The following is a 12,597-nucleotide window of genomic DNA, read 5'->3' as shown; positions in this document are numbered from 1 at the left end:
ATCGTGAGCCAGAAAACTTACTGAAACTTATCGTGCGCGAGAGGGTAAAGTGAATGTGGTGAATACTCTTCTAAACATATTCAGTCCGAATTTTCAGCCCACCTCAGGCCATCATCAGGTACTACAATTGTCCTATATAGTAAGCAGAGACATGATAAAAAGAAGAAACCAGGACTTATTCCGAAATAAACGTTCATATCTTACTAATCTACTTGATTTTTTCAGTGATATTATCAACATGTATGACAGCACTAAATCAGTCGATGTCATTTACCCTGATTTCAAAAATGCATTTGATAAGGTTCCACATGTTCGACTTAACGATAAACTGCACGTCTATGGTGTCGGTGGCAGTGTACTAAGATGGATTGAAAGCTGGCTTGCGAATCATAAACAAATAGTTGTAATCAGTGGTAAGGAATCAGAGTGGAAAAATGTTATAAGTGGAGTACCGCAAGGCTCAGTTTTGGGTCCTATTTTGTTCTTGATTTATATAGATGACATTGATGAAGGCGTGTTTTGTAAATTATCGTAATTTGTTGACGATACGAGAATGGAGAGAGAGAGAGAGAGAGAGAGAGAGTGTATATATATATATATATATATATATATATATATATATATATATATATATATATATATATTCTCTCTCTTTCTCTCTCTGTATATATATATATATATATATATATATATATATATATTCTCTCTCTTTCTCTCTTTGTATATATATATATATATATATATATATATATATATATATATATATATATATATCTATCCCATTGGAGCCCAGTGTCCCGAGTACTGGACAGAACTGGGATTTTCGAGTCTTTGTAAACTAGGGAACCCCGGGCAGGGACCTATGAGCTTCGCAACTATGAGCCGATAGGTGAAGGGCGGTACGCTTAGGATCCTCGCAGAACAGTGCCTCGCCCAGCAACTCTGGGATCCATATATATATATATATATATATATATATATAAATTATATATCCCATATATAAATATATATATATATATATATATATATATATATATATATATATATATATATTTTATATATATATTATATATATATATATATATATATATATATATATATATATATATATATATATATTTTGGTACAGTGGTAAAGTCTGTGATTTCGTACACTAATGTACGAGGGTTCGCGCCCTGCCAGGATAGTAAACTTTGGGTGAGTTCTTCTGACCACGTGCTGCTTGACGGACATAAAGGGTGCTGTGGTTGAACCAGTGTCGCATACAATAAAGTATGCTTGTGCCCAGTCGGCTTGCGTGGGCCGATTACACTTGGTTCACAGACTACACACACATCCTTAGCCACTCCAACTGTAGCACCAGTCGAGCAGGGCAGTACTCCCGAGGTGGATGGAAAGCTGATGACAGGGAGTGCTGGAGCTCCCGTTTCATCAGCCCTCAGGACTAGTTCCTGACCATCCCCCTTTGCTGAACTTTTTCAGTGTCTCAGTTACACAGAGAATAGGCCAGCATGCTCTCCAGTACAAATTTCTCTAACTATCTACACCAAACTACATGCACAGTACACACTACACTTCCTTTTCCAAAATTCAAAAAATTATGGCGTCTCATCACCAAGCCTCGGAGTCCCCGGGGGGTGGACCATAAATCCCCCCACCGTCCGCCTCTCTCCCGGTGATGACTTGAGGTGCCTGGAAACACTGTCTGACTCTCTTCTTCTTCATTTCTGCAACATTCGCGGCCTTTCCTCTAACTTTCGCTCTGTTGAGCACCACCTCTCCTCCTCTAAACCTCACCTTCTTTTTCTAACTGAGACTCAACTGTCTGAGGCAACTGACAGCAAACCCTTTTCTGTATCCTCCTACTTTCTCTATACTCATTTCAAAGCCAAAGGTGGCTGTTGTGTATATATACGCAATGACTTATCTTGCTCTCGTGTCCCTGAACTCGACTCTTTTGAATTCTCTACACTCTGGCTTCGGCTTTCCTGTCATTCTCTGACTTAATATATCTGTGCTGTTTACTTATCCCCTAATTCTACTGACTATCAAAAATTCTTCGCCTATCTTACTTCTAGAATGGAACACATTCTATCCATTTCTCCTTTCTCTGAAATCTCCATTCTAGGAGATTTCAATGGTCATCACCACCTTTGGCTCTCCTCTCCTTTCACTGATCCTCCTGGTGAACAAGCCTACATCTTTTCTATCCTTAATGACCTAGAGCAGCTTGTACAGCACCCTACCCGTATCCCTGACCGCCTTGGAGAGAGCTGCAACATACTTGACCTCTTCCTCACAACTAATCCTTCTGGTTACTCTGTTAATCATTTCTCTCCGTTGGGCTCCTCCGATCACATCCTTATCACCTTAACCTGTCCTATCACTCCGGTATGGCCTGTGGACCCCCCAGAGAAACGTCGTCTGTGGGAATTTGGAGCCGCGGACTGGGAGGCCCTCAGGCAGTACTTTTATGATTTTCCCTGGAATGATTATAGCTTCCATGGCCAGGAGCCATCTGAGTGTGCCTTGCGCATTACAGAGGTTATTCTCTCGGGCATGGAAGCATACATTCCTTTCTCATATCCTTTGACTAAAGCAAGAAAGCCTTGGTTTAATCATGCTTGTTCTAATGCTGTCCGCAACAAGGACAGGGCCTACAAAAGGTACCGGAGCCAACCCACCCCTGAATCACGTCATCTTTACGTTTCTGCCTGGAATCGTGCTAAGTTTGTTCTTCGCTCTGCTAAAAATAATTTCATCCATACTAAATGCTCTCAACTCTCCAACTCGAATTCTTCCCGCTCCTTCTGGCACCTTGCCAAAAACCTTTCTAACAACTTTACTTCATCATCCTTCCCTCTTCTTTTCTACTCTGATCGTTCTGTAGCTATTTCTTCTACTGATAAAGCAGATCTCTTCGCACAGACTTTCTCCTCCAATTCCACCTTAGACGATTCCGGTGCTGTTCCTCCCTCACTTCCCCCCTCTGACTTCCTCATGGCTGACATTAAAATTTCTTCAGCTGATGTATTTTCTGACATCACTGGCCTCAGTACTAACAAGGCATATGGGCCTGATGGGGTCCCTCCTGTTGTTCTCAAGAACTGTGCTTCTGTGCCCTGCCTAGGCAATCTCTTTTGCCTTTGTCTGTCAACTTGTACCTTTCCTTCTTGCTGGAAGTTTGCTCTCATTCAGCCAGTCCCAAAGAAGGATGACCACTCCCAACCCTCCAACTATCGTCCAATTGCTTTAACGTCCTGTATTTCAAAAGTTTTCGAGTCAATTCTCAATAGAAAAATTTTAAGGCATCTTTCCTATCTCAACCTTCTTTCCGATCGTCAGTACGGGTTCCGTCAGGGACGCTCCACTGGCGATCTTCTCACCTACCTTTCAGACTCCTGGTCATCCTCCTTTCGGGACTTTGGCGAAAGCTTTGCCATTGCACTTGACATCTTAAAGGCTTTCGATCGAGTCTGGCATAAATCTTTAATTTCCAAACTGCCCTCCTACGCTTTCTATCCTTCTATGCCTTCATCGCTAGCTTCCTTTCTGGTCGTTCTATAGCCGCTGTTGTAGACGGCCATCGTTCTTCTCCTAGATCTATCAACAGTGGTGTTCCTCAGGGCTCTGTCCTATCACCAACTCTCTTCCTTTTATTCATCAATGATCTTCTAAGCTGTACATCTAACCCTATCCACTCATATGCTGATGACTCCACTCTTCACCTTTCCATTCGGTTCCCGCAACGCCCATCTCAACAGTTACTTCAACAAACAAGGGATGAGGCTATGTCACACCTAATGTCTGACTTGGCTCGTATCTCTGAGTGGGGCAAAAATAATATGGTTGTTTCTAATGCATCTAAGACTCAGTTCTTACACATATCAACCCGACAAAATCTTCCACAGGTATACCCACTAATGTTTAATAATATTCAGCTTATTCCTGCATCATCCTTGAACATGCTTGGGGTTTCATTTACTCGGGACTTATCTTGGAAAGATCATATTACATCTCTTGTAAAATCTGCTTCCAAGAGATTGGGAGTGCTAAGCCGACTCCACTCTTTCTTTACCCCTGCACAATTGTTGACTCTATACAGGGGTTTTATCCGCCCCTGTGTGGAGTACAACTCTCATGTGTGGGGAGGCTCCCCACATACAGCTCTTCTCAATAGGGTGGAGTCAAAGGTTTTTTGTCTCATTAACTCTACTCCTCTTACTGACTCCCTTCAACCTCTGTCTCTTCGCCGCACTGTTGCACCTTTATCTCTTTTCTATCGCTACTTTAATGGTCATTGCTCCTCTGAACTGTCTGCTTGCATTCCTCCACCTCTACGACGGGCGTGTAGCACCCGTCTGGCAGCAAACGTCATCTCTTTTCTGTCCAACTCTCTAATGCAAGAGTTAACCGTTACTCCCAGTCTTTCATTTATGCAACAGATCAACTCTGGAACTGTCTCCCTCTGTCTGTATTTCCTGTTGCCTATGATCTCCAGTCTTTCAAACGCAGTGTGTCCAGGCATCTCAAAATGATCGGATCTTGAATTTGGCTCTCTATTGTATTTTGTTTTTCTCTTGGAGGGAACTGTTACTGCGGGCTCATGGCCTTTGGTTCCTTCTTCCTCGCATAAAAAAAAAACAATAGTTACACTTACAAGCACTTCCCCCCCTATATACGATCTCTACTAGACAGCCTGAGCCACTTGGTAGAGATACATTGGCTGTATCGTCCCCACTTCGGTCGGGATAGGCCGGTCCTGCAGCGGACTCTCAGACGGCTGATGATGATGATGATGATGATATATACGAGTATATATATATATAATGTATGTACAGTATGTATGCTCACCATCCACTCGCTCGATATAGTGCTGCTCTCGGGTGTCTGCCCTTTCCTCTCCTCCATCCTTCTTTCCTTCTATCCTCTTCTGTCTTTCTTTCCTTCATTCTTTCCTCTTCCTTCTGCTTGTGGGTGACTCTACACTAAGTGACAAGCCAAATGGTTTCCTGTACACCAGGAAACCATGTCTTTAGCGGGGTGGTAACCATAAAACCAAATTTTGATTCCTGGTGGTTTAGTGGGTAATTCCCGCACTCTACTTGGATTGAGCCGGTGAAGGTTTATATCCAGAGGGTGGTTGGGGGTTACGGCTCACGTAATACCACTCAGGGATGAGTGAGGCTGGTCTCTCTCATCTTAAATGTCAGTACCAACTTGCCTAGCACCGGTCTCCTACGGTTGTCATGTGGCAGCGTATATTGGGTGATGAATGATAAATGATTTGTAAATGTATATGTATATGTACAGTATATGTGTATGTGTCCGTGTCTGTATCTTTGTTCATGTCCATGTTTATGTTGTTTATGTGTGCATGTATGTGTATGTATATGTATATGTGCATGTGCAAGCGCAATTGCATGTAAGTGTAAGTATATGTGTATGTGTATGTATATGTATATGTGTATTATATGTATATGTGCATGTGTATGTGTATGCATATGTGTACAGGTATGTGTATGTATATATGTATATGTGTATGTATATGTATATATGTATATGTGTATGTATATGTATATATGTACGTATATGTGTATGTATATATGTATGTATATATGTGTGTATATGTGTATGTATATGTATATGTGTATGTATATGTGTATGTATATGTACTGTATATGTGTATGTATATGTGTATGTGTATGTGAATGTGTATGTGGATGTATATGTGGATGTGGATGTGGATGTGAATGTTTGTGTATGCATATATGTATGTGTATATATATGTGTATGTATATATATGTATGTATGGAGAGAGAGAGAGAGAGAGAGAGAGAGAGAGAGAGAGAGAGAGAGAGATATGCAGTTCGGGGAATGAAAGAATTCTGATAGGCAGAAGTTCTGCAATATGGCTGTGTGACTTTCCAGTCATGAGTGCTACCAGATGCCCGTGCAGCACGAGGAAAGGCATGGAGAGGTTGCACAATGGAGGCAACTTTGTCTGATCATTTGCCATAAAAGTATCTGTAAAATAATGCAAGGGAGCCAACATTCCTTCTTACTTGTATGGGAGGTAGTTTATTTATAATAGCCGGGTATTAATAATTTCAACAGCTTTGTTCTGAATTTTGTCTGGTTGTTTTAGTGCAACCTCTCCACATCCACTCCACAAGGGTGACCAATATTCAAGCTGAAAACACACATGACCCTTATAAAATATAGCTAACTGCTCGCCAGTCAACAAGTTACGGACTCTGCTTAATAATCCAAGTTTCTTTGAGGCGATTTTAGCAAGTGATCTGACATGAGAGGTCCAGCTGAGGATATTGTTAAGTGAAACAACGAAAATTTCAATACTTTTGGAGATGGGAAAATTAGTACCATTGAAGGTAATATACGAATCTAGCAATATTTGTATTAGTAAACTGTATATATTTGGTTTTAAAAACTAGCATTAAATGAGACAAAGTTATTTTGTCCCCATTCGTTGGTCTTAGATAAGTCTTGATTTATGAAGATGACTGTACTGAGTTGAGAGTTAGAGATATTAAATTTTTTAAATGGATGTTTGAGTGTGAATGAACTGTAAAGTGTTGTGTCATCTGCATAAGAATGGATGGGGTTGTGGGTGACACATAAGAGACCATTAATGTGAACTAGGAATAGAGTTGGTGCCAGAACTGATACTTGTGGCACGCCGGTGTTGATTGAGTGGAAATTGGAATACACATTATCTACTTTTACTCTTGTTTTTGTGTCACTGAGATATGAGGAAAGCAGAGGAATAAAGGACGTTCATCCACAGCAAGGGAGTTTGGACAGCAGGGAAAGGTGCCACACTGTTGTTATGGGGTGTATATTACGGTGCACTCTTAACCCTTAATTAAGCACCAAAATGGATAAGATAAAGTTTAAGAAAACTAACTTAACTTTACTGTACACTATAACATACACAACCAAAGAAGAAACAAGAGTTCGTTTTACAAAAGGGAGGATTCATATAGGCCTCAGGATACAAATATAAAACAAATTATTTCTTACCTAACCAGAATACACTCAGTGGAAGCTAAGTATTCACAAAGCTCGAGGAAACGTGGAGACTTCGAAGGTTAAATCCAGATATAAATCACACACTAGTGTAAATGGAGTGAATCAAAAATGGGAAATTGTACACAAACAGTGTGTTTTGTAATCAAAGTCACGTATTGTGTAGTGTTGGGGAAAAGTGCTACACAATGTGACAAAAGTGTAACGTGACAGTAAATGTGTACAAATGTGTACAAATGACAAAATGTGTACAGCGATGCTTGTACAAAATGAGATAAAAATCTGTCTCTTCACACTTTCGTGGAGCTTATAAAGGTTACTTACTCCGCCTTTCTCAGCTAATTAACCACTAGGCTGTCTTAAAAATAATCTCTGTCCATACAGAAACAATAGAGACACCTGCTACCAATGAGGGCCTCATACACTTCAGACAGAACCAATTGCGTGCCATCAAGAACGTGACGAAAGCGCCATTTAGGCCTCTAATTGGCAAACATCCCTACTTTGCTCCTCCCACATTATGTCACACCCACAGTTCAAGGACAAGAGGAACTTTCTGCATAAATTGTGAGAAAAACATCTGGAGTCTTATCAGTTGAGAAGGCAAAAGTGACCGCTTGGTTTTACCCTTACAGGCAGCAAAACTGATAAGTGAAAAGATTTAATGTTTTCTTAACGGCTCGCTTCTCTCTCCTTTCATTATCATCCTGCTTCTATTTCACCCATTCGCTACTGGGGTAACTACGCCAGTGACACTGTCGAAAGCTTTAGATATATCAAGGGCTACTGCATGACCTTCTCCATGTTAGTCAGTTGAGTGATGGATGGTATGAGTCAGGACAGTGAGTATGTCAACGGTGGAACTTTAGTAGGAAAACCATATTGCCTATCAATAATTAAGTTGTTGGATTCAAGGTGTTTAACCCGCCGCGTCCCGACCGATTGTTCACTACTGACCCCCAGCAATTGCGACCAATTTTGGAAAAACTTTTTTTGCCTCAAATCTCCGTTTTTGTGAGAAACAATGGCTGTTCAGAGAAAAAGTGCTCACCTGAGCTTAGTAGTGGTCTAAACAGGTGACCCTCCACACACCTAGTAATGTGTTCTCTGGAGCCATGTTGCAGGTGTTGAGTGTTCTTTGGTAGTGGTAACTATTGCAAACCACTCAGAATAGGTAAATATTTGTTCATTTGGTACGAATTTATTTGTAGTACAAGAATATATTGGTTTTCACACAATAATATAGGCGCTATAAGCATTGTTTCACTCACTGAACACATCAACATACCACACCTTCCTGGGCAACATTACCTCCTCATCACTTCTGCTCATTTCTTCCTCTGGCACCATGTAATCTTTGTCCTCCACATCGTCATTGACTGGGGAATCACTCTCGCCTTGAATTTCATACCATGGCGCAACATGTCTTTACTGGCCAGGTCACTGCTAACAGGTGAGTTGCCGAGATAATGACGTGCGGGGGGGGAGGGGGATCACGCAGGGTAAGGCAGTGGCCCTGCCTGGCAGCGGGTACAGGAAGGTATCCCGTGTATACCTACCAAAAATCACGAGCGAAATTTGAAAAGTGTGCAAATGACTGCCCTCGCAATTGCAAAACGTACAGATACGTTATCAGGAATCAGCATGACAAAACGTTATGTATCCATATGTTACAGGGACACCTTATATATATATATATATATATATATATATATATATATATATATATATATATATATATCATCAGTCGTTCAGGTCCACTGCAGGACCGGCCTATCCCTACCGAAGCAGGGACGATACAGCTAGTGGCTTAGTTTGTCTGGTAGAGACTGTATGTAGGGTGAGAAGTGCTTCTGAGTGTGATTGTAGTGTTGTAGTGGCTTTGGATGTGTGTGTAGTCTGTGAACCAAGTATAATCGGCCCGCCTTAAGCCGACTGAATGCAAGCATACTAGTATGCGACACTGGTTCAACCAGTGCACCCCTTGTGTCTGCCAAAGTAGCAAGTGGCTTGCTGAACACTTCCCAAAGTTTATACAACTCTGGCAGGAGGCAAACCCGCGCTCACCAGCGTGCGAAACGCGCACTCTAACACTGTACAACAGAGGCTCCATATATATATATATATATATTTGTCATTCATGTAGAGTTTTTGATGTCAGCCAGTATTAGTAATATTTTGAATCTGTAATAATCTTATATCTTGCATTAACTGAGCATTATCCGGTTTTCTTATTTTATCAGAGCTGACTTAGACAAATTTGTTCTTGCTAAATTCGTGTTAATAGAGGCTATTGCAATTAACCATATATTTAACCTGTTTTGCCATTACATTATCCTTATGAGTCCTGAATGTTTTTGTTGTTAGTTTGAGTATTAAACTTTAACTTGTAATTTTACCTAACTCTTTTGTTTTGAACCTGGAACTTTGCAGGATATAGTGATTTTAGTATTCTCACTTGAAGTGTTCATTATCTCTCTCTCTCCCGTAACAATATATATATATATATATATATATATATATATATATATATATATATATATATATATATATATATATATATTGTTACGAAACAGAGAGAAATAATAAACACTTCAAGTGAGAATACTAAAATCACTATATCCTGCAAAGTTCCAGGTTCAAAACAAAAGAGTTAGGTAAAATTACAAGTTAAAGTTTAATACTCAAACTAACAACAAAAACATTCAGGACTCATAAGGATAATGTAATGGCAAAACAGGTTAAATATATGGTTAATTGCAATAGCCTCTATTAACACGAATTTAGCAAGAACAAATTTATCTAAGTCAGCCCTTATAAAATGAGAAAACCGGATAATGCTCAGTTAATGCAAGATATAAGATTATTACAGATACAAAATATTACTAATACTGGCTGACATCAAAAACTCTACATGAATCACAAAAAACCTTACCAGGCCTACGAATTAACGCCTTAGGCCATACAGTACAAGAAAAATGGTAACAACACTTATACTCAAATTATACAGCAGCTAGATGGCTGGAGACTTGCTGAGCACTCACAAAAATAATAATACACTATACAGGGGAGGACAGAGATGTGAACAAAATGAGGAGTAGATCTAAGTGGCAATTAACGCAGAGACTGACCTCATCATACAGGGGCCGGCAGAACTTGATACAACTTGTAAGAAGGACGCGCAAATGAAGCCATAGGGGACAAAGAGTTGACAATCCTGCTCTGAACAACAGAAAGAACGACTTACTCTACTATAAGGGGAAGAAAGGGGGAGTGAAGTAGAACACGCAAGCCTGGTCACTATGGAAGCCACGAGGCGAATCGTGATCAAATATGCAGCATACTGTACGTTAGAATTATACAAAGGATGATGAAATCATAGGCTATGTAACACCTTCCCACAAAGAAAAAGAAATTTACAAAGGAAATTTCTTATTACTCTAAAACAATCTGTCTAAAGTCTAGGTAAGCAATCTGCAATAACATTTTCTTTCCCCTTGACATGTTGTATGTCTAATGAATACTCCTGAAGAAGTAGACTCCATCTTGTCAATCTCTGATTTTTATCTTTAAACTTACTAAGGTATTTCAGTGGGTTATGATCGGTATAAATGACTATGGGGTCAAAACCAAAACACAAATAAAATGAAAAATGCTGTAAACCCAAAATCAAGGCCAAAAGCTCTTTCTCAATAGTGGAGTAGTTCTTTTGAGGTAGAGTGAACCTCTTACTGTAATAAGATACAGGGTGTTCAATACCCTGATCATCCTCTTGCAGCAAAACAGCCCCAGCTCCTGTATCACTTGCATCAACAGCCATCTTAAAAGGCTTAGCAAAATTTGGAGTAGCGAGCACTGGCTGACTTAATAGGATAGCTTTAAGTTTATTCAAACAGGATTCACAGTTATCGGTCCAGACAAATTTAACTCCCTTTTTCAGTAGGTCTGTAAGTGGTGATACAAGAATTGAAAAGTTAAGAACAAATCTCCTGTAATAACCTACCATTCCCAAAAATCTTTGTAGCTCTTTCCTACTTTTAGGTCTGGGAAGATCACTTATAACCTGAACCTTAGCTCCTGGTGGTGCAACATGTCCATCACCAATTACGTACCCAAGGTACTGAACTTTAGCTTGACCAAACTCACACTTTGATAAATTAGCTACAAGATTAGCCTGAACCAAACACTCAAGAAATTTACTGACATGGCATAGGTGATCTTTCCAGTTGTCACTGAAGATTAATACATCATCAATATAAACAACACACCCTGCCAAACCCTCTGTTACAACATTCATGAGCTTCTGAAATGTGGCTGGTGCATTCTTCATACCATATGGCATTACAGAACATGCAAAAGTCTTTCCTAGTGTTACAAAACATGAGATCTCCCTAGCATGTTCAGTCATAGGTACTTGCCAGTATTACTTTAACAAATCAAACTTACTTATGTACCTAGCCTTTCTGATCTTGTCTATGCAATCTTCCACGCGAGGGAGAGGGTAAGTGTCTGTTTTGGTTATCTGATTAACACGTTTGTAGTCGATGCAAAGCCGCTGTGACCCACCTGGCTTAGGGACTAGAGTGACAGGAGAACTCCACTCACTCTGACAGGGCTCAATCATCTTGTGGTCCAACAGGTAGCCAAGCTCCTTCTGGATGAGAGGAACTTTCACTGGGTTCACATGGTAAGGAGGCAGTTTAATTGGCTTTGCGTCTCCAACATCGACATCATGCATCAACTCAATGGTTCTTCCTGGAGTGTCACGGAAAACTAGCGGGTACTCCTGCAGTAATACCGAAAACTCCTGCCTTTCCTCGGGAGCTAGATGAGAAAGTTTAGTCTGGAGATCATTCATGATATCAGGATTCTTCCCCAAACTATCACTCAGGCTCATGCTGCATGGGAGAACTTCACTTGCGGACTCGGGTGGAACAGCTACAGTGCAGACTGGGTTATTTTCGTCCCGCCTGTGATATAACTTTAGCATGTTCATGTGACAAAGTTGCTTGTTCTTTCTATGATCTGGTGTGGCGATGACGTAGTTGACATCACTGAGTTTCTTCTCCACGAAATAAGGGCCACTAAACTTGGCTTGAAGAGGTTGCCCATGCACCGGTAGCAAAATCAAAACCTGATCTCCTGGCTGAAAGTGGCGTAACCTGGACTTCTTATCATACCAAGTCTTCATCTTCTCCTGAGCAGCTCCTAAATTCTCTCTCGCCAGCTGTAAAGCAGTGGACAGCCGTTCTTTTAACTTCATCACATATTCCAGCAGGTTGACGTCATCTTCCTCCAACAGCCAGCATTCCTTGAGTAGCTTAAGGGGTCCTCTTACTTCATGGCCAGACAGTAGTTCAAAGGGTGAGAAGCCCAGTGATTCATTTGGAGATTCTCTTGCGGCAAATACAACGAATGGAAGACGTTTCTCCCAGTCTTTCTGATGTTCCAAACAGTATTTCCTGAGCATCGATTTGAGTGTTTGATGATATCTCTCCAACGCTCCTTGGGTCTGGGGATGGTAAGCTGAAGACGTGATCTGGGTGA

Source organism: Coenobita brevimanus, chromosome 93, assembly GCF_032717465.1.
Source record: "Coenobita brevimanus isolate Jiangsu-jjx chromosome 93, ASM3271746v2, whole genome shotgun sequence".
Taxonomy (NCBI): domain Eukaryota; kingdom Metazoa; phylum Arthropoda; class Malacostraca; order Decapoda; family Coenobitidae; genus Coenobita; species Coenobita brevimanus.
The sequence above is the reverse complement of the archived record's forward strand: the minus strand, read 5'-3'. Positions refer to the sequence as shown.